Below are 12,332 nucleotides of genomic sequence, written 5' to 3' on the forward strand. Positions count from 1 at the left end.
AATCGTGTCAGCCTTCTCTGCCTCAACCCCTCTGGGTGGGGGTTTTTAAATGGAGGCTTGGTCATGCAACAACGCCAGCATACGCCCCTTCCGCCGGAGCGGCTGTGTTCAGCTGTCCCCTCTGGCGACTGTCTCGTCCACAGTCTCCAGGCTAGGGTTAACAGCCTGTTGCCTGGTTTTTCCCCGGTGCGCTGCCTGCTTCCGTTGGTTAACCTTTTTTGTGTGCTTACGGCCATGCTGACTGCCTGTTCTGCAGGGTCAGTGTGCCAGGCGGTGTACTATTGGGGGGACAGGGCCCGCTCGGCTGAGGGGCCTTTGTCCGAATACGCTGGCGATGTGGGGGGCGGGGTCACTAAGTGCCCACCTGGTGGGGTCTTGATGCTGGCATCATGGACTTCTCCGGGCCCCCGTTCCAGGGGGTCCAGTCCCTTTGGTGGGTCTGGGTCTTCCTTCGCGCTCCGCTGCTACGGCCTTGCCACAGGGTTGGGTTTGCCCTTGACCCCGTGATTCTGGGGGCAGTAACGAGGTTGTTTCCTCCGTTCGTTCCCGGGTGGCATGCGGGTTGTGCGTGTGTGTAGTCGTGGGGTCAAGCCATGGTCTGCTCACCCTGTGCGTTGAGTTGCTTGAGTGCCTCTTCGCACGGTCGGGTCTGTCACCCTCCCGTGAAGCCCCAATAGGGGGGGTGCCCTCCATTAGGGTGGGTCGGGGGTCTCGGCCCTCCCTGTTCTGATGGTTGTGGGGGGCTTTCAGCGGGGTGTATTTGTCGGCCGATGGCTCTCGCTCGGCCTCCCTTGTGCAGACAGTGACGCCGAGCGAGAGCTAATACGATACAGAACGTTAGGTTATGACTATAACCAAGTTCTGTTAGTATAGCGACGCTCGGCGTCCGACGCCGCTGCAGCCCTTGATCTCGCCTTGTGGTGAAAGCTTGGGAAGGAGGCGAGTGGGTGGCCCCACCCCTGCTTATATGGGTAAACTGATAGGGGTGTGGTCAGACAAATATTGGGATTAAAGGTACATTGTGGTCTTTATTCAGTGCGTGTGCACGTGTGCGAGGACAGTGCAGACAGTGACGCCGAGCGTCGCTATACTAACAGAACTTGGTTATAGTCATAACCTAACGTTAACCCTTGTGGCTCCCTAGAACTGCTGACACTCACTGGGCTTAAGAGATGAAATGATGGATCATGTTTAAAGCCATATAATTTTAACTGTTTACTATTTAAATTTTTTTTTACCTATGTTCATAGCCTATTCATAGCCTATTCTCAAGATATTCTCAAGATATCTGTAATAAATTACACATATTTTCGAATTTTAACCACTTAAATTAGTGTTTGTTTGATACCACGTCAGTTTTTATTGAAAAAACCCTGAGAAACCGCCATATTCACCATATCTATTCATTTTTGACACTACTTTACAGCGTGTCAAAACGGGATAAAATACCTGTGAATAAGAATCTGCCATTATAAAAAAGAAAGGTAGACTATTTCGGTCAGAAATAGCAGTCAGAAATAGCCGAGAGTCTAACGTTAGAAAGGACCGGTTATAACTAATATGTCTAGCGGGGGTACAGTAGACTTATTTGCCGCTATATTTCTCAACACAGAGCCCCTCCCATGGTAGAGCGAGCCCTCTCTCGTCTCACCAGTGAGCAGCCGGGAGCAGAGGGGCGTGACCAATCACAGTGATCTAGCTGGCTGGTGATACAACTCACACAAGTGGGCTCGCTCTGTGAGGAAAGTATATTCGACGTGCATACAAATATTCGAATTCAAAAGAATCGCTGTGGTGTTTGCACACAGACTTTGTGCACATATGACAGTGCCTCTCCATTCAGGTTTTTTTTCCATGGCAGAGATAGCACGGCCGCTTAGCCGGTGGTGGTGGTCTCGCCGCTGCTGCTGCTGGTGCTGCTTGTTGCCGGTGTCGTGCCAAAATCTTACCGCTTGCCATAATCTTACCGCACCCACTCAGTCAGCGTTGGTTAATACTGCTGGAGCATTGGTTCATTTTGGTCCGATATCCTTTGTGACTGCTCCCACGGGCCGAATATTGCCCCGATCCTCGCGAGATTAAATCTACGGGTACCTCTCGGCGTGCCGAAGCTTTTCCTAAATCACTTCCATCATCGAAAACGAGGGGAAAAGGTCGGCTCGCGACCCTGAAAATGTCGCATGATTTTAAAAACGCTGTATTAAGTGAGCCTATTATGGGCTCCACGCAAGCTTTCTACCTGGGCGTCCGGCAAATTTTACTTATTCACATGTAGCCCCGAAAATGCTTAGAAAAGGCCATAGAGGAGACCGTGGGACACCTTTTTGCAACCGAATTTACTCCCACGCGGCGCGCAAAATCGTGCAAGGAAATCGGACCAAAATGCTCCAGCAGTATTAACCAACGCTGACTGAGTGGGTGCGGTAAGATTATGGCAAGTGGTAATGTTACAAAGGATCAGATTAAACCGAATATATATATTTATTGATTGATATATATTGCATAGTATTTGTATATCGTCTGATATCCCTTGTATATTCCTTGTACATATACACGGAATATCCCTTTAGCCTAGACCAGACCATAATATTTCATTCTCCTATTGGACAGCGGTCCACAGGCGCCAGAGCCATGCCTCCGGAGTCAGGTTCAAAGCCACCGTCAAGACATGTCTGTACATGCCCGGCCTTGCCCAGGAATACGAGACAGAAATGAGGTTGGCACTAGATTGTTCGCCGTGCATATAAATATGGCGCAGGTGAATACAGAAGTAGAGTTACCCAATAAGTTGAAGCCTCACCCACGATACTCCGTGCGGTGAAGTATGGCCTGTTTGGCCCCAAATAGAGCATTGAGACCGCGTGCGAATTAATAACTGAATTGTCAGAGTTTGGCGCTATACCGTCGAGTGCAACATATTTCTATTAAGTCAGTAATAGTCTATTTGTGTATAGTGTATCGTGCGGCTAAAGTTCTACAGTGACCAGCATCACCAACGCTTCCTCGTACCAGCTAGAGTGCTTATCCAGGCTGGGCTGCTTTCATGGCGCTTTCACCCGAGGAGACCTAGACGAGAACCGTGTGGACATGTACACTGGATTAATCTACCCGACGACTACATAGCCCTTTGCGGCTGGATTATATTTGTTTTGGTCCTGTGATTTATGGAGCGGAGAATCGCCGACGCCTACACGTGTGGGATTTACCCTGTGAGGAGCCACGTCGAGTCTGCGCCTCAGAGAGCCTGAGGCCGGCTAGCTTTCTTCACTGTGGAGCTACAGTCTACGGAGAACAGCTGTATTCGTCTGTGGATCAAGAGACTATTGCACCGTCTCCTGTACTTGGAGTCTCCTTAGTCATCGTTGACCAGACTCTCTACTACGGACAGATCCTCTACCCCTGCTGGCTTACAACCGGGGGGACCCTTCCAGTATCTCCCGCTATATATTACTAGTGTACCATAGATATAATTCCCTAAGATTCAGGTTGTATAATTACCTCCTGCGTAACCAGAGAATGGACATTCATTATTGATTTGCCTACGCACATTCCTTTGCCTTATAAGCGCATCCAAAGTAAAATAGAGAAGTATATTATGTACCTTTTGCTGCAATAAATACTTAATTACAACTTTGTGTGGAACCGATTCATTGTGGGAAGTGTTCATCATATTTATATATCATGTACTGTATGGCCAGTAATTAAAGTACATAAAGCGGTAGTGGTTTAATGATACCATACTTATCAATACAGTCAGGGAATTGTACCCCTCAGTTACAATTGGTCCTTCGAGCCGGAGGGTAACTAGTGTAATATTAATATAGTGGTATTAATATTGACATGGCCAATGATGAACACTCCACAAAACGGTTCTCCTAAAGTAGATCGCCCGCAGCGTAGACGGCAGACACCTCAGTACTTAGAGGATTACGTTGCCAATATACTACCTAGCTTTCTACAGACGGTAAACGCGGAAAAAGTAGATAGTAAAATTATGTCCGACCCTATCGACCAGGCTACCCCGCCAATAGAGGCCCTAGTGGGTTCTAACGTAACTGACCAAGCTCACGGTAGGGACCAGGAGGGACCCGACATGACTTTACCCCCCGCCAAGACCGAAGAAGTAGTCCCCGGAGAGCTCCAGGATAAAGACAGCTCTCCAGGGATGGAACTCTACCCGCTACAAGAAGAGGAGAGCACCCCGGAGATGGATCTCCAGGACTCGCCACAGGAGAACAGATCTCCAACGAGTACTGCCAGGAGCGGATCACCTCAACCAGCGTCTTCCCCCAGCGAGGCGGACAAGATGCTGGCACAGGCATTCCTCGCCAGCCTAGCAGCCTCAACAGAGCGCGATCGACTCCAAGCACAGACGCTTAGTGAGCGCGAACATTCTTCCATGGAAAGAGAACGCCTTCAAGCGCAGCAACGGAGCGACGAAGATCGTATACGTCTAGAGATTAGACGCCTTCAGACGGAAGAGAATATGGTAAGGGACCGGGCCGAAGCCCAGCGCGCCGCCGCCGAAGCCCAGCCCGCCGTTGCCGGTGCCCAAAGAGAAGCAGAGCGCGACCTCGCTCTCACCAAGCGCGAAGCCGAGCGCGACCGATTACAAGCGCAGATAATGGAGCAGCTGATCACCAGGGCAACACCCCCTCCCTCCGCACGGGGTTCCAGGGCCTCGTCAAGACAAGGGTCAAGGGCACCCTCCCCTACCCGATCAAGCGACCCTGAGCCCGACCACCAGAGAGAGCCTATACCCCCCTCCGAACCCCTTCCCCGACCGGTCCAAGTGAGACCCAGCTACAAGGAAGAAACGGTCTACACCGCGGAGAGGCTAAATAGACGACTACAGGATCTAGAGGACCTGCCAGAGGAAGAAGAAGAGGGAGAGGAGGAGAGTCAAGCCCGACAGCAGCACAGTACTCCACAGGACCAGGAGGTCCAGTACAGCCCAGGCTCTACCCCCGCGGCTCTGCGCTACAGACCCCCGACTCAATTCACGGGTGAGCTTGACGCACGACCAGCCCCGAGGAACAGCACCTGGATACGCGGGCCATGGTACCCAGCAGGTACCAGCCCACCAAGAGGCGTAAGAGGAGACTCGCCTAGGAGGCCTCTCTTCCAACGCTCACCGATGTGCCAGCCATCCATGGCATCATACATTGGCACACCGACGTTTCCGGACTTCACCCACGAGAACAGAGCACAGTACACGGAGCTACGAATGTGCTTAGAGACAATGATGTCCGATGTAGCTGATGAACCGTACAAGTATGCTATCCTACTGAAGCACCTCAAGGTGCCCCGAGCGCACAATATAGCGCTGGCCTATGCCACCTCTACTACCCCATACACAGCGGCTCTAGCAGCACTCGACCAAAGATATGGACGCATATGGGACTACGTAATACAAGAGATAAGGCATATTGACCGCCTACCCCCAGCCACAGACAATCGCTCACTAGATGACCTGTCTATCAAGGTACAATCCCTGGTAGGGATGCTGGGGGCGCAAAGAGAAAAGGGTATGCACGAACTGTACGCAAACTCTAATGTCGAGAGGATTTTAGAGAAGCTTCCGCCCGCCCGACAAGAGCGCTTCAGGCGGCAAAGAGACCACCGTGATCCTAACGGTCCCGAGCCATCCCTCCTAGACCTAGCCGACTTCCTGGCGAGAGAAGTCAACAGCCTACGGTTGGATACGTTCATGCGGAGCACACCAAGCTCCAGAGAGGGACCTAGGAGAGCAAACGATGGCCGCAGATTGGTGACCGTCATGCACCAATCAGAATCAGTACCGAGCAGCAAGAACCACAGTACCCCCTCGATGAAAGAGAAGTGGAAGATGGTGTGCCCGTACTGCGAAAAGGAACACTGGTTGTCACAATGTGACACGTTCAAGAAGATGACCGCCGACGAGGTGAGTCAATGGATAAAGTCCAACCGACGCTGTTACCGATGTGCGCGCAGTCACATGGCAGCCGATTGCCGCTTAAAGAAGAGGTGTAGTCGGTGTGACGGAGCCCACCTAGATGTCCTACACGACAGTAACAGAAGAAAGCCTGCACCCTCAAGCAGCACAAAGGCAAGTGTTATGTACATTGACCCCGCCAGCAGCGGGGGCGCCCGGGTGCTCTTAAAGGTGGTCCGCGTAACACTGAGTTACCAAGATAAGGTCATGGACACTTACGCCGTCCTTGACGACGGGTCAGAGAAGACCCTTCTCCTCGCGTCCGCTGCGGCCCAGCTGGGGCTGCGGGGGAGCGAAAACCAGATGACGATTTGGACAATAAGAAGAGATCTAAAGACGATAAAGGGCGAGAATGTCTCCTTCACTATCGCAGCAAGCGGGCAGCCAGAGAGACGGTATAGGATTACTAACGCTTTCACCAGCCAAGAAATAGGCCTGTCGCAGTACACCTACCCCATCGCCAAGCTGATGGATAAATATGTGCACCTGCGTCAACTACCTATACCGCTCATAGACGGTGCCACCCGACCCTGCTGATAGGCTCCGACCATGCAGACCTCATCGTCCCGATTGACCGGGTCCACACAGGGCCCAGAGGCTGTCCTGCAGCAGTCGAGACCCGCCTAGGATGGACATTACAAGGCCCCCTCGCTAAGTCTCTTAACCGAACAGCAGCCACTAACTGCCTCCACTTCAGAGTGACAGAAGAAGACACCACCCTCCTACAGCATGTCGAGAGGCTATGGACACTAGAGACAATGCCCTTTAAGAACGAAAAGAAAGACATTCGTTCCAAGGAAGACATTTACGCTATATCCCTCCTCGAGCAGGGGACAAAGAGAGTCAAAGTCAACGGAGTGATGAGATACGCAACTCCACTCCTGAGGCGAGAGGGTATGCCTACCTTCCACGCCCCAAAAGAAGCGACAGAGCGGTATCTATTGAACACAGAGCGGCGCCTAGCCAGAGACCCCGCTCAAGAGACGGTGTACCGCGCTGAGATTAACAAGCTAATCACAGCGGGACACATAAAGAAAATTGACATTAAAGAGGCCGATCAGACGACCGAATCATGGTACGTGCCGCACCACAAAGTCCACCACAACGGCAAGGATCGTATTGTGTTCAACTGCAGCTACCAGATCGGATCACAAAATCTGAATAAAGAGATCTTGCCCGGCCCAACACTCGGCCCCTCTCTACTAGGCGTGTTACTACGTTTCCGCCAAGACAAGGTGGCCATCAGCGGCGACATCAAAGGGATGTTCCTGCAGGTGAGACTAGTGGAGGAGGACAAGCCCCTGCTGCGGTTCCTATGGAGAGAGAGGATAGGAGATGAGCGACCAGCCATCTATCAATGGGAAGTCCTCCCTTTCGGAACCACATGCAGCCCATGCTGTGCTACGTTTGCACTGCAAAAGCACGTCGCAGAGGACCCAGCAGCTGATGAAGAGGTCCGACAAAGTGTAGGAAATAGTTTCTACGTGGACAACTGTCTGCAAAGCGTATCGACGCCAGAAGAAGCCGAGGCCCTTCTACTCAAGCTCCGCGCCTCCCTGATCAAAGGCGGCTTTGATCTCAGGCAGTGGGCCAGCAGCGACCCGCAAGTATTGCCCATCCCAGGAGAAGACCAAGAAATGACATTAGGACTAGTCTGGCGCTTCAAAACAGACTCGCTCCATTATAAACACACACCCCTGACCAAGCAGCAGGGAAGGTCGACTGCACTACCGACCACCAGACGGAGTGTATACAGAACACTCGCCAGACAATATGACCCGTTGGGATGTATTCTACCATACACCACCAGGGCAAAGATGATTGTAAGAGCGTTATGGGACAAGGACCAGGGCTGGGACGACCCCATACCCGAACACCTTGCATCCACATGGAGAGAGTGGGAGACGGAACTCAGCTCACTCCCAGGTGTCAACATATGCCGCAGCTACTTCCCACCCACAGTGAGGCCGGAGACGTGCCAGATGGACCTGCACGTCTTCAGCGACGCCTCCGAAGTAGCCTACGGTTCGGTAGCCTACTTGCGTGCCCGAGAGGAGGGAGGAGAAATACATACTGCTTTCATCCTGGCTCGCTCAAGAATAGCCCCACGAAAGCAACAATCTATCCCGCGTCTAGAGCTCTGCGCAGCCCTAGCAGGAGCGCAACTCGCCACGTTAATCCAACGTGAACTCACCATTCCGGTGCAAAGAACAATCTTGTGGTCAGACTCCACGACAGTACTCACATGGATCCGATCTGATTCGTGCAGATACAAGGTCTTCGTGGGAGTCAGAGTCACAGAGATTCAAGATTTAACAGAAGTAGCAAGCTGGAGGTATGTGGACACAAAACACAACCCAGCTGACGTCATCACCCGGGGAATGTCCCTGGATGACCTCACCCGTCACAACCTATACAGTGACGGGCCAGAGTTCCTCAAGCTCCCGGAAGAAGAGTGGCCTACACCCACCCCACGGGAAGCGAGTAAAGAGGAGGCCGAAAACAAGAAATCTATGTTCTGTGGATTGAACACACTCGTCTCCACAGACCCCGACATAGACGATTGCCTCACCCTAGAGAGTGCGCAGCTAAAGACATTCCTGTGGCACCACCCAGAGGTTCAGCTCACTACTGACATTACAGCAGCTGACTACGAAGAAGCAGAACTTCTTCTACTACAACGAGCCCAGAGAGACTCGTTCCCCGATGAGCTAGACTGTCTACAGGGAGCAAAGCCCGTCCCATCAGACAGCAGACTGCTCCACCTAGCCCCCGAGAGCGACGCCCATGGTCTCATCAGAGTGGGTGGTCGTCTGCGGAGAGCTCCAGACTTACCGGATGACGTCAAGTACCCGATAGTCTTAAACAGCCGACACAAGGTCACAGAGCTGATCATAAAGAAATACGACGAAGATGTGCATCACGCCGGGGCAGAGAGAGTCTTCGCGGAGATCAGACGTCGTTATTGGATACTGCAAGGGAGAGAAGCAGTGCGGCGCTTCCAGCGAACCTGTCTAGACTGTCGTAAGTGGCGAGCGCAGCCCAGTATACCCCGGATGGCTGACCTACCTCCCTGTCGCCTCCGACTCGGCGACAAGCCTTTTCACTCCACCGGTATGGACTGTTTCGGCCCGCTGTATATAAAGAAAGGAAGAGGAACCGAGAAGCGGTGGGGTATTGTATTCAAATGCATGACCACCCGAGCGATGCATATAGAACTCCTTCCAACCATGAGCACAGACTCATTCCTTATGGCCTTCCGAAGATTCACATCGCGGAAAGGCAAACCGTCTATATTATTGTCTGATCACGGGACAAACTTCAAAGGCGGAGAAAGAGAGCTGAGAGAGAGCTTCCAAGCTATCGGCCCAGAACTTAAGACCCACCTCGCTCCATCCCAGATTGACTTCCAGTTTAATCCCCCGAACGCACCTCACTTCGGTGGAACTTGGGAACGAGAAGTACGTTCAATAAAGACAGCCCTGTACGCCGTGCTTGGGGCCCAGACCGTGGCGGAAGAAGTCCTAATGACAGTCCTCACGGAGATCGAGGGAGTATTGAACTCAAAGCCCCTCGGTTACGTCTCAAGTGATGTAGCAGATGTCGACCCAGTCACCCCCAACACACTCTTGATGGGGCGGCTGGACCCCGCGCTACCACAGACAATGTACAGGCCTGAAGAAGCGAACGGCCGAAGAATGTGGAGGTACAGTCAAGTATTGGCTGACAAGTTTTGGAACAGCTTCCTACTCCACTATCTACCATCTCTACAGACCCGCCAGAAATGGGTGAAAGAGAGAGACAATTTGACAGAAGGAACAGTCGTCATGATTATCGACCAGTCACTACCCCGAGCTATGTGGCCGGCTGGCCGCGTAAGCAAAGTGATCACCGGTGCCGACGGAAAGGTCCGAGCAGCCGAAGTGCTCGTCCAAGGACGGATCTACACCCGACCCGTGGCGAGGCTAATAGAACTGCCAAGGCTCCCCGATACTATCGATGACGACCATGACCCCATGACTTTGTGAACTGCCCGACCCCTCACAACAGACATTGAGTAGTGGACAGTGCGGTTAATCTGTCTCTGCTTAGCTAATTAGGTGGGACTAATTAGGAGGCGGCTGTTACAAAGGATCAGATTAAACCGAATATATATATTTATTGATTGATATATATTGCATAGTATTTGTATATCGTCTGATATCCCTTGTATATTCCTTGTACATATACACGGAATATCCCTTTAGCCTAGACCAGACCATAATATTTCATTCTCCTATTGGACAGCGGTCCACAGGCGCCAGAGCCATGCCTCCGGAGTCAGGTTCAAAGCCACCGTCAAGACATGTATGTACATGCCCGGCCTTGCCCAGGAATACGAGACAGAAATGAGGTTGGCACTAGATTGTTCGCTGTGCATATAAATATGGCGCAGGTGAATACAGAAGTAGAGTTACCCAATAAGTTGAAGCCTCACCCACGATACTCCGTGCGGTGAAGTATGGCCTGTTTGACCCCAAATAGAGCATTGAGACCGCGTGCGAATTAATAACTGAATTGTCAGAGTTTGGCGCTATACCGTCGAGTGCGACATATTTCTATTAAGTCAGTAATAGTCTATTTGTGTATAGTGTATCGTGCGGCTAAAGTTCTACAGTGACCAGCATCACCAACGCTTCCTCGTACCAGCTAGAGTGCTTATCCAGGCTGGGCTGCTTTCATGGCGCTTTCACCCGAGGAGACCTAGACGAGAACCATGTGGACATGTACACTGGATTAATCTACCCGACGACTACATAGCCCTTTGCGGCTGGATTATATTTGTTTTGGTCCTGTGATTTATGGAGCGGAGAATCGCCGACGCCTACACGTGTGGGATTTACCCTGTGAGGAGCCACGTCGAGTCTGCGCCTCAGAGAGCCTGAGGCCGGCTAGCTTTCTTCACTGTGGAGCTACAGTCTACGGAGAACAGCTGTATTCGTCTGTGGATCAAGAGACTATTGCACCGTCTCCTGTACTTGGAGTCTCCTTAGTCATCGTTGACCAGACTCTCTACTACCGACAGATCCTCTACCCCTGCTGGCTTACAACCGGGGGGACCCTTCCAGTATCTCCCGCTATATATTACTAGTGTACCATAGATATAATTCCCTAAGATTCAGGTTGTATAATTACCTCCTGCGTAACCAGAGAATGGACATTCATTATTGATTTGCCTACGCACATTCCTTTGCCTTATAAGCGCATCCAAAGTAAAATAGAGAAGTATATTATGTACCTTTTGCTGCAATAAATACTTAATTACAACTTTGTGTGGAACCGATTCATTGTGGGAAGTGTTCATCATATTTATATATCATGTACTGTATGGCCAGTAATTAAAGTACATAAAGCGGTAGTGGTTTAATGATACCATACTTATCAATACAGTCAGGGAATTGTACCCCTCAGTTACAGGTAAGATTTTGGCACCACACCGGGCGTTGTGCCTGGCATCTTGGACAAAGCCGGCAGCGCTTAGCCCGCAGGGCAACCTCTCTCTGATGGCCACCTGCGGCATGACGAGCTTGGTTTACCTGCGGTAAACAACGGGCCACCTCCCCGAACAATTGCTTTCATCAGTCGCACCTGCGTAAACAACCACTGCCTCCCGCGAATATTGTTTTGGCCCACTTTGCAGTACATGTTTGAAGCTTCTGTGCATGACCTGTATCTCACACACACGACCCCCCCCCCCCCCCCCCCCCCCCCCAATATTGTTTTGGCCCACTTCGGGGGAACGTGTTTGAAAGTGACCCTGCATGTCCCCATGCTGCTCTTTCATCTCACACACACACACACACACACACACACACACACACACACACACACACACACACACACACACACACACACACACACACACACACACACACACACACACACACAGACACACACACACACACACACACACACACACACACACACACACCGGAGCAGTAGCATTATATCCCCGCCTCTTGCATGGTTAGTAGCCGGTGGTCTGCAGTGTTATTGCGCCACCTTGTGTTCGAAATCGGCATCATGGGTCGAAAGCTTGATCACTGACTGTGTTGTAGAACATTGCATTTTATAATTATATCTAGAATTTAACGAATGAGAGCAGATTAAAAAATGCCTTTTAACATGGGAGCGGTGCAGATGAAAACTGATCCCAGGTCCCCCATAGGTACTAAACACTATAACTTTTGTTTGAGAGTGTTTCAAATTATAAGCCTTTGACATAATGAACACATATGTAAAATGAAGATATTTTCCCAATTTCATGAAATAATAATAAACACAGACACCGCACACAAAATATTTAAAAAAAGTAGTT

At 51.1% G+C, this 12,332-nt stretch overlaps 1 protein-coding gene across 1 annotated transcript in view; it reads right to left on the reverse strand.

Moving 5' to 3' along the window:
- The window catches only part of irf4a (interferon regulatory factor 4a), a gene marked incomplete at both ends in the record, with an annotated part of 43,576 nt that overhangs the window by 12,383 nt on the left and 18,861 nt on the right, over nucleotides 1-12,332 (reverse strand). The gene's annotated exons all lie outside the window — the stretch shown is intronic.

Source organism: Notolepis coatsorum, assembly GCF_963971535.1.
Source record: "Notolepis coatsorum genome assembly, chromosome: 13".
NCBI lineage: Eukaryota > Metazoa > Chordata > Actinopteri > Aulopiformes > Paralepididae > Notolepis > Notolepis coatsorum.